The sequence below is a fragment of the Manis pentadactyla genome, chromosome 3 (assembly GCF_030020395.1).
Source record: "Manis pentadactyla isolate mManPen7 chromosome 3, mManPen7.hap1, whole genome shotgun sequence".
NCBI classification, from domain to species: Eukaryota; Metazoa; Chordata; class Mammalia; order Pholidota; family Manidae; genus Manis; species Manis pentadactyla.
The window spans coordinates 197,616,584-197,641,432 of NC_080021.1; the positions used below are offsets into that span (position 1 = coordinate 197,616,584).

Sequence of the window (24,849 nt, forward strand, 5' to 3'; positions counted from 1 at the left end):
AAGGCGCATCCTCCCGCTGCTTTCTCTGAATAGTGCTGAATCCAGACCAAGGGCTCTTCAAGAGCAGCACGTGGCTTGGCTGAGTCAGGCCCACTTCCTTTCCCCACCCTGGTGTTCCCAGTTTCCTGCAGCGGCCCGACCAGCAGGCCCAGGCTGCTTTTCCACTGACATTCCTGAGCCACCCCAGCTGGCCGAGATGTATACCTGCAGCCTTGCCTCCAGCACTGCAGAGACACTTGCTGCCTCTTGACAGGCCAGCTGGTAACCTGGGCTGAATTCTAGATCCCACAGATGTACAAGCTGCAGCCATTATTCATCCCAGGTCACAGGGTGGAAGGGTGCTATTAATAAGGAAATCATCAGAACAAGAAACCTTTGTGTTCCAAATCCCAACTCTGTCCTTTAGGTGAAGCTCAGGCCTCAGATAAAGTCATGTAGGTCTCTAGGCCTCTGTGATTGATCTCATGGCAAAGTGGGTCTAAGGACAATCTCCTTGCAGCATTACTGGGAGGCAGCCTGTTTAAGAACATGGGTTCTGAAGGAAGGCAGCCTAAATTCAAACACAGACCATCAACTTGGAGTGAATCACTGACCCCATCAAGCTTAAATCTCCTGCACTGGGTTGGTATTTAGTTAGGAAAATTATTGAGTTTCCCATGGATGCCCTAACAAATTATCACAAACTCAGTGGCTTCAACAACACAAGTTTATTTTCTTAGGAGTTCTAGAGGCCAGAAGTCCAAGATCAAGTTCACTGGGCCAAACCAAGGTGTCAGCAGAGTTGTGCTCCCTCCAGAGGCTCAAGGGAAGAGCCCATCTCCTGTTCCTTTCAGCCTCTGGAGCTGCATTCCTTGGATCAGGGCCACACTGTCCATCTTCAAAGCCAGTAGCATCTTCAGATCTCCCTCTGCCCCCATGATCACATCATCTTCAGCCTTCTGTTGGCCTCCCACTTATAAGGACACACCCGATGGCACTTAGGGCCAACCAGAATAATCCAGGAAAGTGCCCCTATCTTAAAATCTTTAATCATACATGCAAAGTCTCTTCTGCCATATAAGGTAACATTAGCAGATTCCAGGCATTAAGACCCAGATATCCTTGGCAGCCATTATTCAGTCTACAATACAACATTAAAAATATATATATAGTATGTGTAGTATGGCACAGATCCCTCAGAATAACCCCTGCTTTTCTGCCTCATGGAAGAGGCAGAAGCATCCAGAAGGGTAGGGAGCCACTCAGGAAGATCAGGTCATCAACTATTTACCAACTAGATCTGAACTACTTCAGTATTTTAACACCTAGCCATATCAGCTGAATATGAGGCCAGATATTCATAAATATGTCAGAGAAGGATCATCATGATTTGATTCCACAACCCAGATCAAGTACTCAGTACAATGTCTGGCATACCGTAAGTGCTCAATAAGTGCTAGTTATTAATACTGTTATTAGTAGTGACATGGTACCTCCCAGGGGCCTGAATTCTGTTCCAAGGGTCTAATTCTACCAAAAGACAAGAGCTCTCCCACCTCCAGGCCGCCTCCCTGCTGTCCTGGCAGGCAGCGCAGACACCTCAGCACACCTGGGCACTTGCCCCCTTGGCTGCCAGGGGTCCCCATCTTTCCTAACTTCCTCCACCCTTCTCCCTGGGCTTGCTCACTCTCAGCTCTCCAGATTCAGGACTCAAACTATCTTCCACAGTTGGCACTCCAATCAGGAAGTTGGACGGACATACCCATTCATCAGTCCCGAAAGAATAAATTTGCCCAAAAGAACAAGTTATGTTTCCCACTTCCTCATCTACATATTCTGTGCTGTGGCCAAGAACACGCCAGATGCTTCCAACTGCCTGGGAGGTGGCCAGACGTCACGAGCCTGGAGTCTGCACACTAGAGCCCGGCCCTCACACTTGTGAGAAGTCTCCTGCTTGAAGATCCCTTACACTGAGCTGACTGACCAAGACTGGAAGAGCTTGGTCATCCTTGTGAGCTGACTGAACTTGTTCCAACTATCCAAGCACTAGGCAATAAGGTAACTGCCTTCTCAAGAAAAAGGCAGATGCAGGCCTACTGGAATCCTCTCTACAAGGAGGAGGGTTCCAGGCTTCCCTCTGTGAGAATGGCCAGTTAGTCTTTAAAGTTTAGCTCTCCAGCTACCCCTTCATATATATATTTTTTCATCTAATAATGAGAGTGACGATCCTGGGTCAGAACCTTTGCCAGGCTCTGGAAATCCATGCTCAGCGATAATGGCTACTGGTGATTAAATGCTTATTATGTGCTAAAGAGAATTCTAGAGGTTTATATCAACCCTCTAGTAATAGTAAGATGCAGAAATGGAGGTTGACAGAGATTCACTAACTTATAAATGGTCTTCTATTCGGGATGTCAAAGTCTTGCTTTGTTTTGCTTTTCCCTACAATACCATACTGCCTGTAAGGGGAAAAAAATAATCCTTGCAATCAAAAGGTTCTATCTACTGGGAGCATGCTTCAGATTAAATAACTGCCCCCTCCTACTGTCTGAGCAAAGTGGTAGGAGCCTGGAAAATAAAGGACCTCTCTCCTATGCCGGAGGACAGGACAAGAGCTAGTAACATCCACAGGCCTTATGATTGAACCCCCCACTGTACACATGGGGAAATGGAATCCCTGAGAGGGGCCAAAGACTCCCCAAGACCCCGCAGTGAGTTTATAGAAGAGCTAAGGCCGGAGCAGCATCCTGCAGCCTAGCTCACACAAGCTCTCCCCACTGCGCCTTCCCACTGCCTGGGCCCCCAGGGGAGTGAAGTTGGGATTAGAGTTGCCAGATGTAGCAAAAAGCAGAACAGGGTGCCCAGTTCAATATGAACTACAGGTAAACAACAAATACATTTTTGTAAATGTATATCCCAAGCAATTATTTGGGCTGTAGATATGCCAAAAATGTATCCATTATTTTGATATAACATTCACATTTAACTAGTCTCCTGTATTTTATTTGGCAACTCTGGTTGTGATGGATCCCTGGGCAGTTAGGGTTTGGGGAAGGGGCGGGTTGAGGATGAGCAGCATCCAACCATTGGTTGCTTTCCAGCTGATTATGTGAAATTCAGAGAAACGGTCTAAGGAGGCAGAGCAGGAGGAAGACAAGGGAGAAGTCTGGGGATGCACAGTCAGAGGCCACAGGTCCCAGCTGGTCTGAAGGTCCGCAAAAAACCCTCCAGAGAGGACAAGGGTCAAGCACCAACCGACAAATGCAGAAACAGAAGCACACAGGAGGCAGAGCAGAGGAGGGAGAGAGGGGTGTGGGCCAGGAGAAGGGCTTCCAGAGAAGGACAGTTCTCAGAAGCAGCGCAACTCTTCCATCAAGGAGTGGTCACTGGAAGGTTGGAGTAGTGGCGGCAGGGGCATCCCAGGCAGAAGGAACAGCTCAAAAATACCTCCTGACCTTGTTATACCCACCCTGTGCTTTCCGTCGCATCAGCACCACTTCCCAGGTACGTGACCTGGACACATTCACAAAGCATTTCTGAGTGTTGTCCTGTATAAAGTTAGATTCACAAAGCTGTCCAAATCTGATAAGAAAATGAGAATACAACTTGATGAAGAGTTAATATTAATGCTAGCTTGTATTGCAGCAAATGCTCACCAAGTGTCTACTGAATGAATGTTATTTTCGTATTTTCTTGCTCTCCCCATCAAAACACACCAGTGTCTTAAAACAAATCCCATTTGTGAATTGAGTCTGCTGATGCTTTATCACTCCTTGTGCTTCCAGTTTGAAAAGAGGATAACTGAATGACTTGTGGCTGTGAAGGGGCCCGGTTCCCCAGGGTCCCTCATTTCCATTGTCACTTTGGGGATCTGCTTTGGTTCTCAGCAGCACACTGGCACTGCTCAATAATTTCCTGGAACAGTAATTTGGAGGAAACAGTCCCTTAGTGCATAAAATTTTTGAAGATGAGGTCAAATAAGGGTTATTGGTGTTAGAAAATGCCTTAGACAAAGTTGCAAGATGCAGGTGGGGATTGAGACAATAGGGACCCAAGAGCCAAGGAGAAGGGAAGGGAGGATGGAGGCGGAGGGGAGGAGGGGAGGGGGCGGAGGAGCTGGCCGTGCTTGGAGCTGGTCACTCTCTGCTTGCAAGTTGGCACCTTGGAACTAAGGCAAACGATTTAAGCTGCCTAACCATTTCCTGACCTATAATAAGAAAGGACTCTCTTTACAGATGGGTTGACCTGATAATAATTAACCTGCTAAACATTGGCAATTTTACTAAGATTTATGTAATACCTTATGGTATACATAGCACATTCTGATCTATCATCCTATCTGAAGCTCCAATGACTCTGAAGTGGGCAAAATAGTGATTGCAATCCGTGTTTTATACTGAAGCTCAAGAAGATCGATGATTTTCCCATTATCAACAGCTAGTAAATGGCACAGCTAACTGCTATTGGGACCAGTCACTGTTCTCTGTGACTCTGGTATCTTCAGAACACCTGCTGTGGGGTAGTCCTTGCAGGATGTGCTGTGACAATGACGTCAGCCAAATAAACCTGGTCCCTGCCTTCACGGAGCCTACAGTCTATTGCGTAAGACAGACACTAAGTGAATAAGCATGCAACTAAATGGGAAATTACATACTATGGTAAATGACACAAGGAAATAAAATAAGTCTCTTAGAGATAAAATAGAGGGAAGATAACTGAGACAGGAAAGGGTGTAGGAGGAGGCCCTTCTGCTAAAGGAAAGTGTACACAGAGACTTGAAGTGTGAGTGTAATTTAGCCAGACCCAGAATGAGGCATTCAAGGCAGAGGAAGGAGCATATTTGAAAGCTCTAAGGTACAAAACTACATGGACTCTATCATGATCAGAGGGGGAGAGAAATGTGAGATTAGGTGGAGAATTAAACAGGGTAGCTCAGCGGTCCTCAACCCTGATGCCATCTAAGAATCACTGGGGAGGAGGTCAGAAAAGTACCAGTGCACACATCTCACAGGTGAAGATGGTAACAGTTGGTCTGAAGTGGGCTCTGGACAAAAGAATTTTTAAACAGCTCCCCAGATGATTCTAATGTACAGCCAACACTGAGAACCTCTAGGCTCGACCTTTGACAACAGGATGAAGTGTTTCAATTTTCTCCCAATAGGAAGAAATTGAACATTTTGAAGCAGGAGGCAAGGCAACATCAGATTCGCATTTTTAGGTGATCACCCAGGCTGTATGGAGATCAAAAGCAGGGAGGCAAGTGTCCAACTTTCAATAGTGCAGGTGAGATATGCGGAGGCTGGGACTGGGGCATTAGCAGTGGGGATGGAGAAAAGCAGAAGGAGCCAAGATATGTAGGAATGGTAGGAAGCAATGGGTAATGTACTTGTGTAGGACGCCCTGAGACATGATTTCCAAGACTGTGGCATTTCTGAGGTAATCATCTGGGGGGACAGAGGTACTGTTTATTGAAGTCAAGAAATCTGGAAGAAAAGTGAGGCTGGTGTGGTTTTGCATCCGTTAGGTTTGAGATGCCTGCGAGACTGCTGAGTGGAGCTGTCAAAGAGGCAATTGGATGCATAATTCTGGAACTCCAAAGAGGTCTGGGCATCTTTACAGATACATGCACATGAATGAGACTGTTTAGGGAGCACAAGAAAACTGAGCAAAGGAGAGAGGATCCTAAGTCCTGAGGATCTCCAATGGTCAAGAGGTAGAAACATCAAGAGATGCTGATGAGAGACTGAGAAAGGAGGGAGGGGAGAAGACCCTGTGAGAATCCAGTGCAGCTGGAGACAAAGGAGCGTGAGAAAGAGGGCAGTGACCAGAGGGGTCACTGAATGCGGCTGGGATGGCAAGTCAGACCGAAGCCTGACGCAGTCCACCGGGTGCGGCAGTGCCGACGCTGTCAGTTCCTTGTGAAGGAGCAGCTTTGGCTCAGTGATGGGGCAGAAACAGAAGCGAGCGGGCAGCGGTCGAGAGAGTGAATAGGTGCCCTAGGACTCAGCAGCGCCATTCATAGTGTTAAAAGATAAACTGAGTCAGATTTAAATGTTTCAGTTTATTTGAGCAAAAATCTCTCTGAATCAGGTGGCCGCACACCTCAGGTGGTTAGGGGCGCTCCAGCTGGGAGCTCGGGGGTTGGGGGGCGGTGGACTGAGAAGAGAAGGCGGAAAGCAAAGCAGTCATTTCACTGGCTGTAGCTTACGCATTTGCCTTATTGGGAAAGCCTAGTTGGTGACTGGTTGTCCTTAGGTTTTGATTTCTTGTCCTTGAGACATTTACGGGCTTAAGTTTTGATTTTCTCAAATAGCCTACACAGTCTAACGGCCTCCTCATCAAATTAGTTTAACAATTGTCTGTGGGAGATACTTGCACGGAAAGCAAGGAGTTACCTGGAAGCATGATTCTTGAAGCAGTGTTTGTATTTGCAAAAGAACAACTTAAATGCGTATCTAGAGCAGAATGGAAAATTAAACTGAGGCAAGGGAGGCAGCTATCCAGTGCAGTGGTTAAGGGTAAAGACCCTGGAGTCAGACTGTCTGGCTTGAATCCTACATTATCCACTTACTTGCAGTGTGACTATGGGCAAGTCACTGAACCTCTCTGTGCCTTAATTTCCTCATCTGTATAAGAGGACTAATAATAGACCATCTGCTTCACAGGAGTGTTTTAAGGATTAAACTAAGTTAAAATACATAAAGTAAGTTAAAATAAACAACCTGAATTAATGAACACCAATTTATGACTCAAGAGTCTCGGGATAATTTTTACCACTCCATTTTACAGCACAAGACAGCCCAGTGAGGGGAAAGCGGCTGGCCCACCTCCCTAGAGGCTGCAAGCCTGACCTCCAGATGCTTCCAGAACCAAGCTCCTTCATGGGATCTCTTTGCTCCCCCATCACAAACTCAGGTCTTATATTTGTAATGCCTTGATAAGGCAAAATGCTTAGGAAGCAACACAAATACCACTTTTTAAAAATCTTCAAAAACACAAACTAACATCAAACAACACTAATAAATGAAATCTGACACTCATGGGTCATGGATCTCATCTATGAAATAAAAGACTTAAACTAGAAAAAAAAAATCTTAGGCTGGAAATGGGAAGTTTTTGTCCTTCGCAGTCATTGCAGGTTGGACAGCCTTCACTTTGGTGACCTGTTTGCTTACTTTTTTGTTAAAATACCAAGTAGTCCAGGTTCAGCCTCAATTGAAGCAGCCTTGTCTCCTTCCTCACCCTCGTTTCTCATTCCCCTGGTTTACTCCACTTTCTGATTTTTTCTTCCCAACCTTAGAGACTCAGTTGGCTTGTCTGGGGGCCCAGAAGCCTCCCACCCTTTCTAGCTGCTTCTAGATGCTGGCCTTCAGCCCCCATCCACCCTGAGAACAGACAAATCTTTGAAAAAGGCCGATCTGCGTGCTCCTCTTGCCACTGACTCCGTCAGGGTCTCCCTGTGATCCTCAGAAGGAAGTCCCCAGCATGGCAGGCCAGACCCTCTGCGACTCGGGGGGCTCCCACCTCGCCTGCGGCTCTGATCCTCCTCACTTCCATCGCAATCCCGGCACTGGGGCCTCTCTCACCTCCCAAGCCTTGCGGGGGTTTCCCAGTCTTTCCCCTCTCTTCACCCATTCATAGCTCCTGCTCTTCCTTCAAGTTCTCCATCCCCAAGGAGCCTTCCCTGGGACCCCTGAGCAGACCACCCACCCACTCCTCCATGAGCTGGCTGCCCCTCTGGGCACCCACAGCAGCACCCTGCATTTGTATCTACCTACAGCACATATCACCCCCACGTTGTGGCTTGTTTCTCTCTCTCTCTCCACTAGTCTAGGAACTCCTCAAGGACAGAGACCACTTCTCATTCCTCTCTATGTCCCTAGCAGGTCTGGAAAGTGCCCAACACAGACACAGTATAGACTAGATGCACGGCTGAATTTTATTCTAGGACCTTGGAATTTGCTTCATAACTGGGGAAAGACACAGAAGTCATGACCTCCTGCTTTTCCAAGATTTCTAACTGTACCCAGTAAGGCACTGAACATATATTTGCTACATGTTTTTGAGGCACTAAGAAATTTGTCCTGTGTGTAACTGCATTTTTAATAAAAGGTGTGTGTTTATGTTTTCCATATAAGATAGTTATAAAGACTACACATTGTTTAATTCCATAGACATTATGCTGCTCACTAGTTACTAAAATAATTGGGAATGCCTCACAAAGATGACTTAATTCCACAAATGAGTTGCCCTCAGGTAAATATTTACTTCTAAATGCAATTTTGTTTTAAAAAAAAACCTCTCAGAACACTTAAAGCTCACATGATGCATAGGTTGTGTGGTTATTAAATCATTATTGAGAGGGATGATAATGTTTAAATAAAGAGAAATGTGTTTTCAAAGCATCAAACACTTAGGGCTACTTCCTTGCCAGATCTTGAGGAGACCACGATTCTCTTGATTTCTGGCATTAGCCTTTATTTCTCTCTCTCTCTCTCTCTCTCTCTCACACACACACACACACACATCATAGGCAAGTCCAAAATAGAGCCATGATCTCTTCCCTTCTCTCCATCTCACTGTTCCAACCCTGGTAGATGACCACTTACATGGATGCTTAGATCAGACTTTGACATCTAATTTGACTCTCGTCATCTTTCCATTCATTTTCTGCACAGTAGCCAAGTGAACTTTGCAAAATTTAAACCATATTATAATATTCACATTTTAAATGCCTTCCAATGACTTCCCAAGCTACTCAGAATAAAATTTCAAACTCCTTACCACGGGCAAGAAAGCTCCACGTGACCCAGTCACTGCGGACCCGCCCCACTCCTGACGCACGCTTTCCCCTTAAGCTCTCTGAGCTTCCGCTGCACTGGGCAGTTCTTTCCACCTTGCTCTCCCAAACCAGGTGGATGCTGACCCCCAGGAATTCTGCCATTCCTTCTCTCTAGCATGCTCTTTCCCCAAATATTTGCATGGCTGACACCTTCTCATCAGTCAGGCCTCAGCCAGAATTGCTTCTCCTGAGATTTTCTCTTCCTACCACTCACTTATCACCATATCACAGAGCTGTCTTTTGTTTTTTCCACAACACCTACCTCGTACTTTTTTAATTTATCCTGCTTCATTGTCTATTTTTGATTGTTTGACTCCCTTCCCCAACACTTTGAATAAATATCTCCATGAGAAGAAGGACCTAGCTTGGCTTGTTCGCAGCAGTATCCCCAGGACTTTGAATGGTCCCTAGCCCATTGAAGAACGCTCAATAAAAGTTGTTGAATGAATAAATTAAGACATGACCATTCATAAGCCATTTTCCTTTCTCCTCCAGCTCTCTTAGGATATCTGTATAATTACTGATAAATAATGCACTGCCTAACTTTTTAGATGATGGCACATAAAAACAGAACACTTCATGCAAATAAAAAAGAATAGTCTTTCTAGCTAAAAAGTGATCTCTGGGTGTGAAACAGTTTCCCTAATGGTAGGGCCCCAAGGTTTCTGTTTTCCTAAGAAATTTTTAGTAAGTATATAGCTAATAAATGGTCAGAGCATAGTTGAATTTTACCAGTGTATAATCACTTCGGTCATTTTTAGCCTTAATTTTCAGAGTACAAGAAAGAAGAGTATGATGTAACATTCTCACTTCCTCTCCTGCTGATGGAGGTCATAGCAAGTGAACAGGCCATAAGCAAACATAAGCATGGGTGACCCCTCGCCACTAGAGGAGGCCCTGGAGACACTTAGCTCAGTCTGAAGGGTCTGCTCATTCCATTCCTACATATTCACACAGTCTGTGACACAAATAAATTAACCTGGAGCTAGGGGACGAAAAAAAAAGGACATGATGCCTGCCTGAAAGATCATTCTTTTGTAAAATTAAATCGAAAACAAGGCAATCTGGGACAAGTGCTGTCGTGGGGGTCAAAGAAGTCCTAGGGATCCCCTACCCAATGCTGCCTCCACTCCTTGCTGATAATGAGAGTGTCCCAGAGAGCCCTGCTTCCGTCCAGTTCCTTCACCACAATGCCGTGAGTGCTCTGTCCTACAGTCACTGACTTTAAGGATAAATATTAACTCTTCAGCATCCATACAAGCTATTTCAAGTTCTGGCTCCCGCCAAGCTCTGCTGCTTCACTTCTGGCCCTCTTCCCCCAGGCAACCTTCAGTCCTCTGAAACCAGACCCCCTGCAGATGCCCATCGCCCTAGCTTGGCCATTCCTTCATGTTATTCACACCCTGTCCTTTTTGCCTCCAAATATATTCTCTACTTCTTAGCCCGACTAACCCTTATTCCTTGTCCACGTTTCAGTCCAGATGATTTCACTTCTAGAAAACCTTTACTGTTTCTCTCCTTCACCTTTACTTTCTGTCTCCCGATGGGCTGATGCCTCTTCTTTGCTCCTACAAAGTTCCTGGGACTCATCCGGCCTAACCATCTCGAGATCTATGATCAAACACCACTTCAAGGAAGGAAAGAGCACCCCTACTTGAATATGGCATGGTGCGAAAAGCTCCTGGAGTTACCCCTGAGGGGGTCACCAGGCAATTCAGAACACATTTAGCCAGGTTATTCTGAAGAAACACTGTGAAGGCGGCATGGGTGGCCAAAAGATGACAGACGACGGCTCAGAAACTGAACTTCTGGCTGTGGTTTGCTCGTGAGTGTTTCTTTGTTAGGGGCCATGACACCGTTGTTAATGCAGCAGAATGGTATGGAAGAAAGTAAACAGAAACCCATCTGTCTCTTTTTTTCTCACCCAATTTCCTTTTCAAGCAATGGTAAAAGAAAGTCTTCTGCAGGTGTCTAGAATGATTTGTATTTACTCTCGAGGTTACACTTGGTTTCCAGCATTGAAATCAAGTTGTTATAGCACCACGCTTTCAACAGCTAGGCCAGTTAGAGCCAGCCTTCTCCGCAAGTCTGCTTGTTTTTACGTATTATTCATGTGACACTTTCTACATATGAGTACATATGTATTTTCAGATTGTATAAGAAATCATTCATTCATTCACTCACTCATTTCATCAATATGCATTTACTGGGACTACAGAATTGAGTACAACTATAGAGGATTATTTACTATGCAGTATTTCCATTTTGAAGGAACTTCTAGGTTTTTTCATTGTCGTTTGTTTGTTTTGTTTTGATTACCTTGATGGGATTATGGAATTGAGCTCCTAACTACCTGTGGCTTTTTTTTTTCCTTAGCTGTGAGTGTTCTTTGGGGCATCTGATAATTAGGTCCCTCACTTTTCCCGTGGATGCTTCAGTTTTATTTTTTCTGAGTTGCTTTGTCAGGGCTGGAATGAATCTTCCTTCCTTCATGTAAGTATCAGTCTGTTGTGAAGCTTTCCCTGCCCTTGCCCTTCTCAGTATTAACCATTAATAATTTCTTCCTCAATGCCCCATAAACACCCCGGACATTGCATTTTCTCTTACTGAATTGAGATGCATTTGTTTGCGTGTCAGTTGTGAAATCTAATTTCCCTCTGAGCTCCAGCACACAGCCTAGGCCTGGTACATGGTCCTGAACAAATTTAATCAGGCACAAATGAATTTGCCCTACTAAAGTCATTGTCAAATTCAGAAAAGCACATCAGATGGTCTGGAAGACAGACATACCATGCCAGCCTGTTAATCTCCCCAAATTGCAGAGATATGCCTGGCCTTGGTATAATGACCTCATGAAGATAAATGACCTAGGAGCTATTGATGTTTTGAGCCCCACTCTTAGTCACCATGGGAAGGAGCCAACATGAACCCCAGCTCTGAGTGAATGGGAGGACATTAATGAGTGGCCTGGATGAATTAGACAGGCCTGGTTTGCTTCATATTCAGCCTGATCCAGTTTCCATACATCTTAGAAAAATAAGGACAAATATTTAGGCAATGTTGCAATCCAAATAAAACAAAAATGTTTTGTGATGTATGTGGAGGTCAGTGAAGGAGCATATAGAGTGCATACCGAATGCCTGTCTGGGGAATCGTTTAAGGGAGAAGCTATACGTCTTGGAAGACTTGGCAAGAAGATAGGTGAGAGCTGTGTAGAGCCCATCAGTGCATCACAATTCCATTTCTCAGCTGATATAACGCACTAGAGTGAGGCACAAAGCTTCCCCACAGATGAGAACAAGGCTGACAGGCATGACCAAGGCTCGCTTGGGCTCTGCTTATTACTCCTGCGCCTACTTACTGCTTCTAGTAAAATCCACAGCCTGGCAGTTTGTTTACCATCTCACAAAATGAGGTCTCACCAGAGGAGAGCCATACATGGCCAATCTAATATTTCATTATCTTTAATGTGGTAAATCTTAAGGACCTGAAATACACTGGAGAAGCCATCGCTTAGTTAGGCACATATTTCACCATTAACTCATTGTTTATTCAATGTGGCTCATTCAAATACAGGGGGAAAATAATCTCAAAGGCAACCAAACAGAGGAGATCCTCCTCCTTCTCCTCCCCCCCCATCCCACTGTACTTTACAGAAGCAATGAGTGAAGCAGATGAAGGGCTAGAAGTATATTTTCTTGACTGGAAGGAAATACACTGAAATGCTTTCAATGGTGTATTTGAGCTGGAAGCATGTGGCAATTAATTTTTCTCCTAAGTGGTATTCTTTAAGGTTTTTTTTACTGAGCCATATGACATGTACATAAACAAAAGTGTTTAAACCCATACTACAGAGTTTATAAAATGTTGTTGAATACTCATTTACATTCAGAAAAGCACATCAGATGGTCTGGAAGACAGTTTTACTCAAAAACTGATAATCATGTTGTTGAATACTCATTTATTCCAGGAGTTCAGGAATGGAAATGGGAGGCCATGATATGGGAGATGTACCCATATTTATTACTTAACTGAGAACAAGTATTTTTCAGATTTAGGATGGTTTTCTGTAATAGAATAGAGGATAACATTTCCTTATAGTACTCATCCTATATTGAAGGCTCTAGAAGAATAGATGAAGGCATTAAAAAAATTTGACAGGTAGGAAATGTTTAGAAAAAATGAGATGAAGGCTTGCATTCTAGAAAAGAGGTAACTGAGAGAAACATGATGCAGTACTCCAGGCTCAGAAAAACCTTGGCAGGGGAAAGCAAATAGACCTACATAATAAGACTTTGAAAGAAACACATGCATTTATTTAACAAACACTGTTAGTGCTAATGATGTGCCAAACACTCTTCTAGACCCATGAGTGGCATCTCAAGGAGGCAGATGTCAGATGAGTTGCCTAACAGTCAGAATAGACTTCCTCATCAGGTGGAGATACCTTGTCTCTGGAGGCATAGGGACTCAGAGAAGGCTTTATGAGCTGTATAGTGTAAATCACACAAAAGCACAAGGTTTGTCCTGCCCTTACTAACTTTGTGGCTATGGGCAAATTACTTAACATCTCTGGGCCTGAGTTTTATCATCTGTTAAAGGGGAAGGGATGGTTTACAATAGTACCCTCCTCATAGGGTTGTTATGAGAACTGTGTGCATGTGTGTGTGTGTGTGTGTGTGTGCATGCACATATATATGTATATATGATGCTTACGATGCTTGACACATACTATGTACTCAGTAAATTAGCTGTTGTGTTTGTTATTGTTGTTATACCAGATGACCTCCGAAGTAACTCTAGATGCTTATATTCTGTATTTTCACCCAGGTAGTGAAGAGCACAGATTTCTTTGACAAAGACTGTGATCTACATTCTGGCTGCTCCACTGAGGAGCTGCATGAATTTAGGCAGGTTACAGCCCTTCTGAGCCTCAGTTCCCTCACCTGCAGAAGGAGGGCGGTCATGGCTCCGTCAGTGGTGGCCACAGGGCTCAGTGGCAAGTGATGTAACGAGCGTAGTACTTGGGATCCAACTGGCCTGAGTGCTCTCCTTGTCCCTAGGCAAGCTATTGGGTTCCTCCGAAATTCCACTTGCTTTTTATACAATCAGGAAAATGATACCTGCCACAGTGTAACCCAGGTAGAGCCCTGGCATTGGGGCATGATCTCAGCAAGACCTCAAGCCTTTCTTCTCTTTCTGGTCTTCTGCACACTTTTCTGTAAAAATAGAAAAAGTGACCTCAGTCTTTTCTAACAAGCAGGATTCTTGTGAGGATTAAACAAGACAATAGAGGTGAAGTTACTTTTTAAACTATAAAGTAGTAGGACAATAAGAATTTCAAATAGCAAGAACCTAAGTTAGCACACCAAGCTTTATGTTACCTAGCTTACTTGACAAAAATGAGTATGAAAAGAAACAAATGCTCTTTTAACATTCAAGAGCCTTCTAAACAGTGTATATTCACTTATTCAGCAATTACTCAGTGAGCATATGGTACATTAGGGTGTTTTCCTTACAGAATTCTTTTTTTTAAAAATTATTCTGATCTAGTTCAAAAGGTGGTCTCAAAGCAATTAATAGGAGACAGATGGATACAAAAATAAATAAAGGAAAAAACTGGGATTAAGGAAAAATAAGGGCAGAAAAATCAAATGAAGCCAGAGACAAGATTAATCCATGAGAACTAACCAATTCTTACCCTGGTAAATAGGCAATAGATTTTACTCACAGGAGACAATGCAAAGAGAAAAGCAATTGGTTATTGAATGTTTATCAAAGTATCATCCATTGACTCTGCACTAGAATAACCAGGGGTGCTTACTGCTTTTTCTCACCACCTGACCAGCTGTATTTCCACACATGTTCACTGTGTCTGAACATTCTACACAAACCTTACTGCCTCCGTAAAGCTGGCCTGCTATTTGAAATTAAAGGTATAGGGGATGGTATCCATCGATACTCTTGGCAAAACTTTTACAAAATAATTTGTTATAAATGGTAAAAATGTCAACAACCAATATTCAAAATTCTTAAATTTTTCCCTAAGAAAGTGATTCTTTCAAAAGAAAAACAAAAGCCAAGGAATAAAGATGGTCATTGCAATTCTATCTATAACCGGTTAAACTTAAAACAACCTAGTTTTGCAAAAATGGGGAAATGACTAGTTAAAATATAGAATATTACTTCCATTGATCACTCTGGAGACATAAAAACTGATAATCATGACTGCCAAATTGGCTCAGTTTCCTTAATGAAAGTTGGAGGGTAGAATTCAAAACGACTGCATTGATATAAAATATATAAACTGGAGACTAGAAAATAAAAATAAAAACATTATGATGTTGTATTATGGATGAATTATGGGTGATTTTGTTTCACATTTTCAAAACTGTCTTTCATTTTGGTTTGGTTTGGCTGCATGTGTGTGTGTTCTCTTTCATCCCAAATGGGGCTAGTTTATTATCTCTACCATCTATTATTTGAAAATTAAGAATCCAGCTTTAATTATTTCTATTCTTCTCTTTCTGGACAAGGTCAAGCTGGGAGAAAGCAATGAGGGAAATAGGTAAACCTTGCAACATCACTGAGAGAATCGAGAAAGACCATGAAAATATAAATTCTGTGCACAACCCTTAACATGTCTTGAATTTTTTTAAAAGCATGCTTTTCTTGGCAGCTGCATTTATCAGCATATGTGAAAATATTATCCAGGGTGCATTCTGTATTTTCAGAAATGTGACATGATAACATCCCTTAAAGAAAGGGATTTGGTGGTAAACATTCATCAGTTTTAACTCGTGGGGCTCCCTGAGGCAAGACCTTCTGTGTCATGTCAACATTTCCAGCAAAACTGGAAGGTATAAGGAGAGATGACATCTTGTCATCATTGCCTTCCCCACCTTTATTCCACAAACCTCCTTCCCCTCGTGCAGACTAAAATGAGGAAAGGCAACAGGAGGAAAAATCGTTGCTGTTACTGCCTTTTTTTAAAGGAAATAATGTCAAAGATAAACAATGTTTACATATTTAACCCAAATGTTAGTCATAAAATGATCTTCCAATGCTTGAATGTGTAATAAGGCATCTAGCGCCAAGTTAATACTGTCAGCAGAAAGCCCGTCCAACATTCTAAACTGTCTTCATCTGAACTAGGAGCAGCTCTCAGGATACTGTAAAGGATAAACCCATAAAACAAGTCCGAGGGCACATTTGCGTCGGTTTTATACTGCTAGATTCTAATCTATTTGTCTCCCATTACGAGAGAGCATAGAATTCTTTGGTGGATGGTATGGGTGGAGAGGAGACCCTTGTTCAGGCTTTCTTCCCAGAAAGAATAAAGCATTTGCATTAGACTGCTCTCTTCAAGACCAGCACAGCACTCAACTATTTGAAAGGCATGTGAAATTCTCTTTAACCACTAAAACACTGGACTTGCTTGATAATCATGCCCCACTTGACGGTGATACAAAGAAAAGGCACACATTAGGAACTGTGCATGAGTCACAGACATGACATTCTTGGATCTCCATACTTCTGAACCCGGAGTGGACAATGGGTTTAAGGAAACGCAGTTTTCTTCAGGCAGCAGCCTGAACTGAAGTGACTACCCTTTCCCTAATTAACTTGCTCCCTTCAAAAGCAAATTTAATTGGCTCAATTTGCTGCCTCCTAAAATGAAATGTCTCCCTCCATTGGTCAAAGTCTCCTCCAAGACTACTCTCAGAAGTAGGTGGCCTCCCTCTAACTGATCTTTCTAATTGCCTGTGTGCAGAAGCAGGGTTGGTTTTCTCAAAGCACACGGAGACAGTCATAGTAGTTTATGTAGAAAATATTCAATCGAACATTCTTTGATCCTAATGGGTCTGTGCATGTGGAATTTTTGGCTCCACAAACACTCCCCTAAATCTTCTTTATTACAGGGAGATGATTCTATTAAGATGGTTCTAAAAGGATGCTGGGAGAACTGGCTATATGGCACACTAATTCCAAGCATACATGTGTGGGCTTCCTGTCCCCTTTGTTGCATTGCTTATGATACAAGAAGGGAACAAGGCTTGTTTCCCACTGGAATAGTGTGGGACAACTGCAAAGGCTTCCTAAAGTAATTATAATAATCACACTGACCACTCTCTGTTTTTCCACAGTCCAGTAGAATAAAACAGCTTAGCAATGACAGGGCCAACATTTAAATGGGTTCCTTTACTTATTGCTGGGACTAAACTTATGCATAGAGGAAACCTGAAAAGCTCTGAAGACCCTCCTGATCCTCCCAAAATGTTTTTTCAGGGTAAGTGGAAATGCATACTACCTTGACTTTATTTCCTTATAGAATTCAATACCCTGTTAGAATGCAAATATTAGCCAAAGATACTCAAACAAGATGGTGCCTTGAGAAGAGGAGGTAACCTCTCCCTTTGTACATCCTTATTGAAATTACCACAAGATAATTTTTTTAAACTAGAAAAAAGCTTCATTTGTGCATCCTAGGGAATAATCCCTTTAGTTCAGGGACCTGTGGTAGAGATGGGACCAAAACACATGAGAAAGCAAATAAGTGGAGGAGATCCATACAGCCTCCTGAAATTTCCAAATGGAGAAAAGCAAGAATACACAGGATAAACAGAAAGCTCTGCATTCAGACATTTTTATGGTGATCACCATAGTTTTGATGCACTGGTTTTGCCAGAAAGGAGCAGACATTTTCTCTATTCACCAGGCTCTAGTACCTGGCTATTGTGTTCGAACAAGAAGGAAGATCAAATGGGAATCCAGAAGCAGAAAGGTAACTGCTGGAACAGTGATTTAAGCGAAGACAAGCAAAGATGACACGGCTGATAGTTCCGATCCTTTTCCTTTTTCCCTCTGACTTCTTTATCAGTCAACTAGAAATAAACACATCAACTCTCCCTCCAGTGGATTATGTGAGGGACCAAGCAAACAGTGAAGGGAAGTTTATGTGAATGCGTGGTAATTTATAGTAATCACGAAAGTAATGGGAAGGCTGAATTTTGAATTTTATATTTTTTGGGTACTGTGTTTTGTCATATTCCTTTACGTATCGCTGGGCCTTGTTGTGGAATGCAGTTCAGTTCTCAACAGTTTGGTCTCTCTGACACTTGTTTTTAAACTTTGTCAGGGTAAGTCCAGAGTGAACTTTGGTCTAGGGTTAATACTAAGATGAATACCCTTCTGAAGACATTATTCAATGCTTCATGCACTTGGAGTTCTTCCTCCTCTAGCAGGTGAGAACATGACCTATTTCCAGCCCTGTGTGGGCTATGGATTGTCCATCTACTCCATTCTGGTGACTCTTGTCCCAGCCTTAGACTTCCACATAACACGAACAGGCCAACACCCAGCTGAAGACTTGAGGGGAACCCTCCATAGATATCGAGAGTTCTGGCTGTATACAGCTTTTTCCACTTGGATATTCTGCTTCACGAATTTTTGTTATCTTGGTTTTGCAAAATTCTGAACTCTGTCTCCTGAACTGAAAAGTTCCCCCTTCCTATGGTGTGGCCTCAACACCCTACCGACAGCATCTGGGACTCACCTCCTTTGTTACTGTTCTCTCAGCAGTCACTGTAGTAGGTTGCCTATTGTGCAATGTCTAAAAACCATTCTATCTTCTATTTTGTTTGATTTTCTAAGTATTTAAGACAGAAAGGTAAATCAAGTCCTGTTATTCTATCATGGCCAGCAGCATACATTTCCAATGCATTTAATGCATATATTTTTTATCCTATTCATTCTTATGAAATATGCACTGTCTTTTAATGTTACATAAATTATGTAAATGTTTCTTAATTTTAACTTTGTTCTAAGAGTTATTTATTCTGCTATATGCACATCTACATCATCGCTTCCACAGGCTGCATAGTATTCCATGGTATGCATCCAGCACCATTCACCTATAGTCTCCCCTAGTGACTAGTGACACTGCCCACAGTTGACTGCATCTTGATGCCACTACAGCTAATGAAGTCACAACCATCCCCCTACATTTATTACTGCCTTTGGGATATATTCTCAGAGGAGAAATTCCTGGATCAAAATATGCCATGTGACTGAATAGTGCCAGACTGCTCTCCAGTCTGGCTGCCAATCTACATTCCCCCCATCAGTGCATGAGATATCCTGAATCCCAATATTTCTGCCACACTTGGTATTTTCCAGCTTCTAATTTTTGCCCTATCTTACTTAGCTTGGACTACCATAATAAAATGCTGTAGACTGGGTCATGTCAACAACAGAAATTTATTTTCTCACATTCCTGAAGACTATAGATGTCCAAGATCAAGGTATCAGCACAGTCAGTTTCTGGTGAGAATTTTCTTCCTGGCTTGTCTCTTCTTACTGTGTCCTTGCATGGTGGGGGAGAGAGAGAGAGAGCTAGCATGCTTTCTGGTACCCCAGCCTCACAACCTCATCTAAACCTAACTACCTCACAAAGTCCCCACCTCCAGATACCATCACACCAGGGTGGTATTTGGGTTTCAGCATATGAATTTGTTAGGGTTAGGGTTTCAGCATATGAATTTGTGGGGAACACAATTCAATCCATAGCAGTCAGTTTCATAGAAGGGAGTGATTAAAACACACGTATATATGTATATTATATCAATGATATTATGTACATCCATACAGGGTACACGTGTATATATATTATTAATCCAGTATCTTACGCTTCCCTAGAAAACCCCTAATCCTCCTTTAGGACTCCGTTCAAAAATCCATCTCTTGGTCAGGCCTCACCAAGTCCTCATACCTGTCCCCCTCCACAGGCCTGCTCCCTGGGTTCCCTCCTCCATTTCAGTGATCCTAAGTTGTTTCCATACCAGTTCCTTTACTAGATGCAGGCCATGCTTTACCTCTAAATCCTCAGCCCATTGCACAGTAGATGAAGGCCAGGATGCCTTGCTTCATGTTGCTGTTCTCTTCAGTGTTCACAGAACCTTCCCGGTGCGGATTTGGGCAGAAGTCATTAGACAAAGAACTTGAGGCCAAGAGATGTGGAGATTTGTTCAAGATAACACAGAAACCCAGACCACCAATCTTGCATGTGTAACCCAGGACATTTTCTAAGACCACAAATTTCATCTCATCTGTCCTAGGAGGGAGTTGGATGTTGGCTCTAAGAACTGAAATGGAACAGTGGAATTGGAAAGAAAATGTCTTTGAGTACAGGCCTGAATAGGTCACCTTAGGTTTGTGGAGATATGGAGTGTGAAGCATCTAGTCACGAATTATACAGCTTTTATGGGTGAGGGAATTAAACTCCATTGTCCTGAGGTATCCATTGCTTGTAGTGAATGAACTTCTCCCTGCACATCCAGAATGCACTAGCTGTATCCTTGGGAGAATTGAGATAAAGCCATTCAAATCATTTTCTGTATTCTGTGGTTCAGACGCAGAATCCCAGTCAAGGAAGACTGTCCAGAAGGATGAGTTAATGACAAGTAACAGATAATTCATTCAAAAAACCAGAAACCAATAGCCAGAACACCCGGGTTTAAGGCCCAGTTTCAGCATTGTATTACATAAACTTCTCTGAACCTGTTTCCTCATCTGCTAAATAGGATAATTATACTACTGACCTCATAAGGTATATTCCAAATGAGATCACATTTCTGAAAGTGATTTGAATCCATCCTGTATGGTGAGTCTTGGGATGTGAACGTTTTCTAGAACTAGAAGGAATCTCAGGGATAAGCCAATGGTTGACTCTCTAGTGAGTTTTTTAATGATTAGGAAAACTTCACACATCTTTTTTGGTTTCTTCCCTCCAACTGTACAAGTTGTACACATATTCACATCTACTCACATATTTCTGCAAGAAACCGAGTACTGCGAGCAAACCACGACAGATTTACCTTCTTCCTTGTTTAGAGAAGCCCCAAATACAGGGAACAAGGGTTTATTTGCTTATCTTGGGAGGTACAGCCTATCGATGAGCAGTTACTTCATCAACAGGGAGGGGAGGGCTCACACACTGCAGAGGAACCACAAAAGGCAATGTCACCAGATAAAGCTGGAAGGTTGCATCCTACACACAGGTAGTCAGCCAAAGGGGTGAGGGGACACTGAAATCCAGGCCATGTGCCTCTTGCAAACCCATCTGCACTGACTGAGGGCCTTATCCTGCCAGAGGAAGAAGAAAAGGACTGCCTTTTTTGTTGGACAAAGGTGTCCCCTGCTAACCAAGCCTCATCTTTCAGTGGGTGTGGTCCATTTAGTGGCTTTCTGGGGGTGAGGGGTGTTGAGGAAGAGAGAGCCACCATTTTTTTTATTATTATTATTTTGTAAAAAGGGGCACAAATGAGCATGAAAGAGAGAAAGGTGGACAGAGACAGAGAGACAGAGAAACTCCCAAACGTTGATTAAATACATCTCCTGCCAATTCCATGTCCAGCGACCAGCTTAGCAGCTAGAAATCAGCATGGCAGAAGATTTCACACCATGGATATAGGCCAGTGCTACAAGTCAGGGCTTCCCCTCCCACCCGTTGGAGAGCTCATCGCTAAGCAGCACTACTGGATTAAAACAAGCTTTAAGAGGAAGATGTGGTCTAAAATTTATTAAATACCTTTGGTGTCATCCTTGACACCAAAGCAACCTTGTGATGTAATTATTATTAGACAACTTCTGAGAGTCTCAAAGAAGCATTTGCTCAAGGTCCCACCCAGTTAGAAAGAGGCAGAACTTGGGCTCAAACCCAGCTTTGTCTAACTGACTCCAAAGCCCACAGCCTTCCCACCACGCTATGTGTTCTTACTAAAATCCAAAGCCCATGCGTGTTCTGATAGCTCACTGACAGCACTCACTTATCACATTAATTCTCCTTAGCATTTTTATTTCCCCCTGTGATGGTCAGGCATTTGAAAGGCCACTGCAGCCCTTCCAGCACATTCATCAGGCTCACTCCCATGGCTCTGGAGTCAGCTTCCCCACTAAGATTCTTCTTCAAAGAAACCATCCCAGAGTCAGGGAAGACAGAGTTCAGTAACGGAAGATGGAGTTCTGCATTTTCTGACACTGGGAAGATATATTACTACATTCTGGTGACTGCAATGTTTAGAACAGCTTTGGAGGAGTATTGTATCTATTATATTACCCCTCTGGGAGTCCTATTAACATTAAAATGTCTTGTGAGACTAGCTAAAGACTTGAACAAAGAAAACTCTTCTACAAAGGCTTCCTCGTATTTCATAGCTGTTATGGACAAAAAAAGAAAATCCACCTTGCCTCCTTCTTTGCACATGACGCTAGGATAGAATACTCTTCTTGAACTTTTAAAATCAAATTATCTTAGAAAATGAGGGTCCATCTCAGAATAGATCACCTCAGACCAAAAGCAATGGATCACAGCAGGTGATGTGAAGACGGCATGGACTGGAATTACATTCACCTGGGCTCAAATTCTGGCTCCACTATTTACAACATCAACACAGTAATAATAATCATGTATACTTTACTGAGCCACTATTATAGGCCATGGGCTTTATATAGCCTATTTCATTTACTTCCCACATTAAGGTACAATGTGGATATTATTTCCACTTCAAACATGGAAAAATCAAGGCTGAAACAGGCTAAATAAACTCAGATAAGAAGTGTTGTAAGCAGCTTTTGAAATGACTCCCAGTGACCCCTGCCTCCTTGTATTCACATCCATGTAATCTCCTCCCCTTATGTGTGGGCTGGATCTAGTGACTCGCTGCTAGTGAAGAGAATATAGCAAATGAGATGGGCTGTCACCTCCAAGATTAGATTATAAAAGACCAACTTCCATCCTGCTTGTGGTCTCTCTTCGATGGAGCCAGCTGCCATGCTATGAGCTGTCTTATGGAGAGACCCATGTGGCAAGGAACTGAGGGCGGCCTCTGGTCAGGTCCTTGGTCCAACATCTGGCAAGGAACCAAATCCTGCCTAACAAGGAGCTTGGAAGTGGATCTCACCTCAGGTGAACCTTATGATGACTGTGGCCTCAGCCAACAGCCTGTCTGCAATCTTGTGAGAGACCCTGAGCCAGAGGGTCCAACTAAGACCCACCAGGATTCCTGAACCACAGAAACCATGAGCTAATAAATGGGTATTATTTTAAGCGGCTAAATTTGCGGGTAATTTGTTACACGGCAATAGATAATTCGTACAGGTAATAAGAAACAGAAATGAGGCTTAAAGCCAAACTTCTAGCTTCAAAGCACAATCTCCTTCCTCTGGACTCAGTTCTTGAAAGCCATGTGACCTTGAGAAACTTACTAAAATTCTCTGAGAAGCATTAGTTACGTGAGTAAAATAGGGATGATACCCATACCCCAGTATTATAGAGCAGCTTAAAGAGATCATGTATGCTACATCTTTGGCTTCTCTGTCAGTTGAAATATGAAGGAAAAACAGTGAAAGGTCACCAGTGGAGAATGTCTTAGCAATGCCAATGTAGGCAGTATATGATGGAGGGGAGCCTAAACATAAAGTAGTTGCAGCTTAGACTTTGTGTATCAGCATCCTGGGAAGCACAAATTTGGGAAGCACAGTAGTTATATGACCTGGCTCCAGCCATTCGATATCTCTGATCCTGTTTCTCACGGAAGCAATGATTACAATGCACATGTTCCAGAGGTGTTCTGGAGATTAAATGAGATTATATTTGTAGAATAACTGGATAGGGGCTGACCTATAATAGACACACATAAATTCTAGACATTTTTGCATTATTTTTCTAGTTAGTATTATTTTTACTAATAATGATGGCATTTCAGGGACCTGTCTGCAGGTGAGTAAAGAATTTCTGCACTGAGGCTTTTTAAATAATCTTCACCAGTTTTGCAGTTCCTTTCTACTTGGGAGCATCAGGTAATTCGAAGCACCAACACCTTGCTTCTATCTAGCAGGGCTTCTCCACCAATAGTAATGTCCTAAAAGAACAATTAAAACAGAAAAAAACTCCCTAAATTATGTGCTTGATTTCCTACTTAGGGATTCTTCAGAGGGGTTAATCATTCAGCTGGTCTGCTAATATCAACAGCCACTATTGGTGGGTCTATAGGAAACATGGATGGCACATAGTATGCACTCATAGTGACCCACTTAACGTCTTCAACAGTAACACCTGTCTTGCTTTCACACCCCCAGTGTCTAGCACAGGGCCTCATTTAGAGTAGGTACTCAAACAACATTTGCCAAATTAATGAAAGGACACAGCTTTTTGCCCTTCCTAGGCAATCATTGTTTGATTTTTTCAAAGTCATTGTGTTCATCAAAAATTTTGGTGTATAGAATGTGTTGGTGTACTGGATATATGCAGCAATTTCACTTCTGTGTTTTTTTTTTCCTATTGTCTTCTCTTATGCCCTGGCAAATCTGATTGAAAAAAGCACAAGAATTTCCCTCCCTCATACAGACTTAATATCCACTCACTTTCCTATGAAGATAAAATAAGAGAAGACAAAAAAATGAATAGCAATGAAGGCAATTACGTACATTTTGTTGAGCTAAGTGTTGGGTTTTCTTAGACACTAAAGTCATGCAGGACTGTAATAGCCAAAGTTCCTTTCTACAGCCATGAAGGACTATCTCACTGAAGGCAGGCTCATGTCTAATCACCTGGTTTTTAAACCTCAAAGATAATTTGGACATATTTAAAGATTTAGTGGGTCATATAGTTAATCGGACACTAAATAGCCCTATGAATTTAAGTGAATCACCATTACTCACTAGTCTCAAGGAACTTGATGAGAAAAATCATTGATATTGAACTTTACATATTACCCACTGATTTCCATTAGACCAGTAATCAAAACTATCAAACATACAGACAGAAACAATTTGCACAGATGTCTATGAATGGTTACTTTTTGTAGGTCACAATTTCACTTATTCCCGTTTTTATGCATTTGTTCAATGGAATTGGGATTCTCAGGAGTTAAAGAAAGAAAAGATTTATTTGGTTAGAAAGACCAGCAAGATGTGAACCACATTTTAGAATTAGAAACAGCAGTTGTATTAAAAGGAAAAAAATACTA

The 24,849-nt window shown here is 42.6% G+C and overlaps 1 long non-coding RNA gene across 1 annotated transcript in view; it reads right to left on the reverse strand.

The window, feature by feature from the left end:
• Window positions 1-697: 697 nt before the first annotated feature.
• LOC130683025 (uncharacterized) overlaps window positions 698-24,849 on the reverse strand; it is an 81,505-nt gene continuing 57,353 nt past the window's right edge. The window contains exons 2-4 of the long non-coding RNA XR_008996587.1: window positions 13,945-14,040; window positions 3,449-3,561; window positions 698-1,120 (exon numbers count right to left, since the gene is read on the reverse strand). This is a non-coding gene — a long non-coding RNA (uncharacterized LOC130683025). The remainder of the gene's footprint in view (window positions 1,121-3,448; window positions 3,562-13,944; window positions 14,041-24,849) is intronic.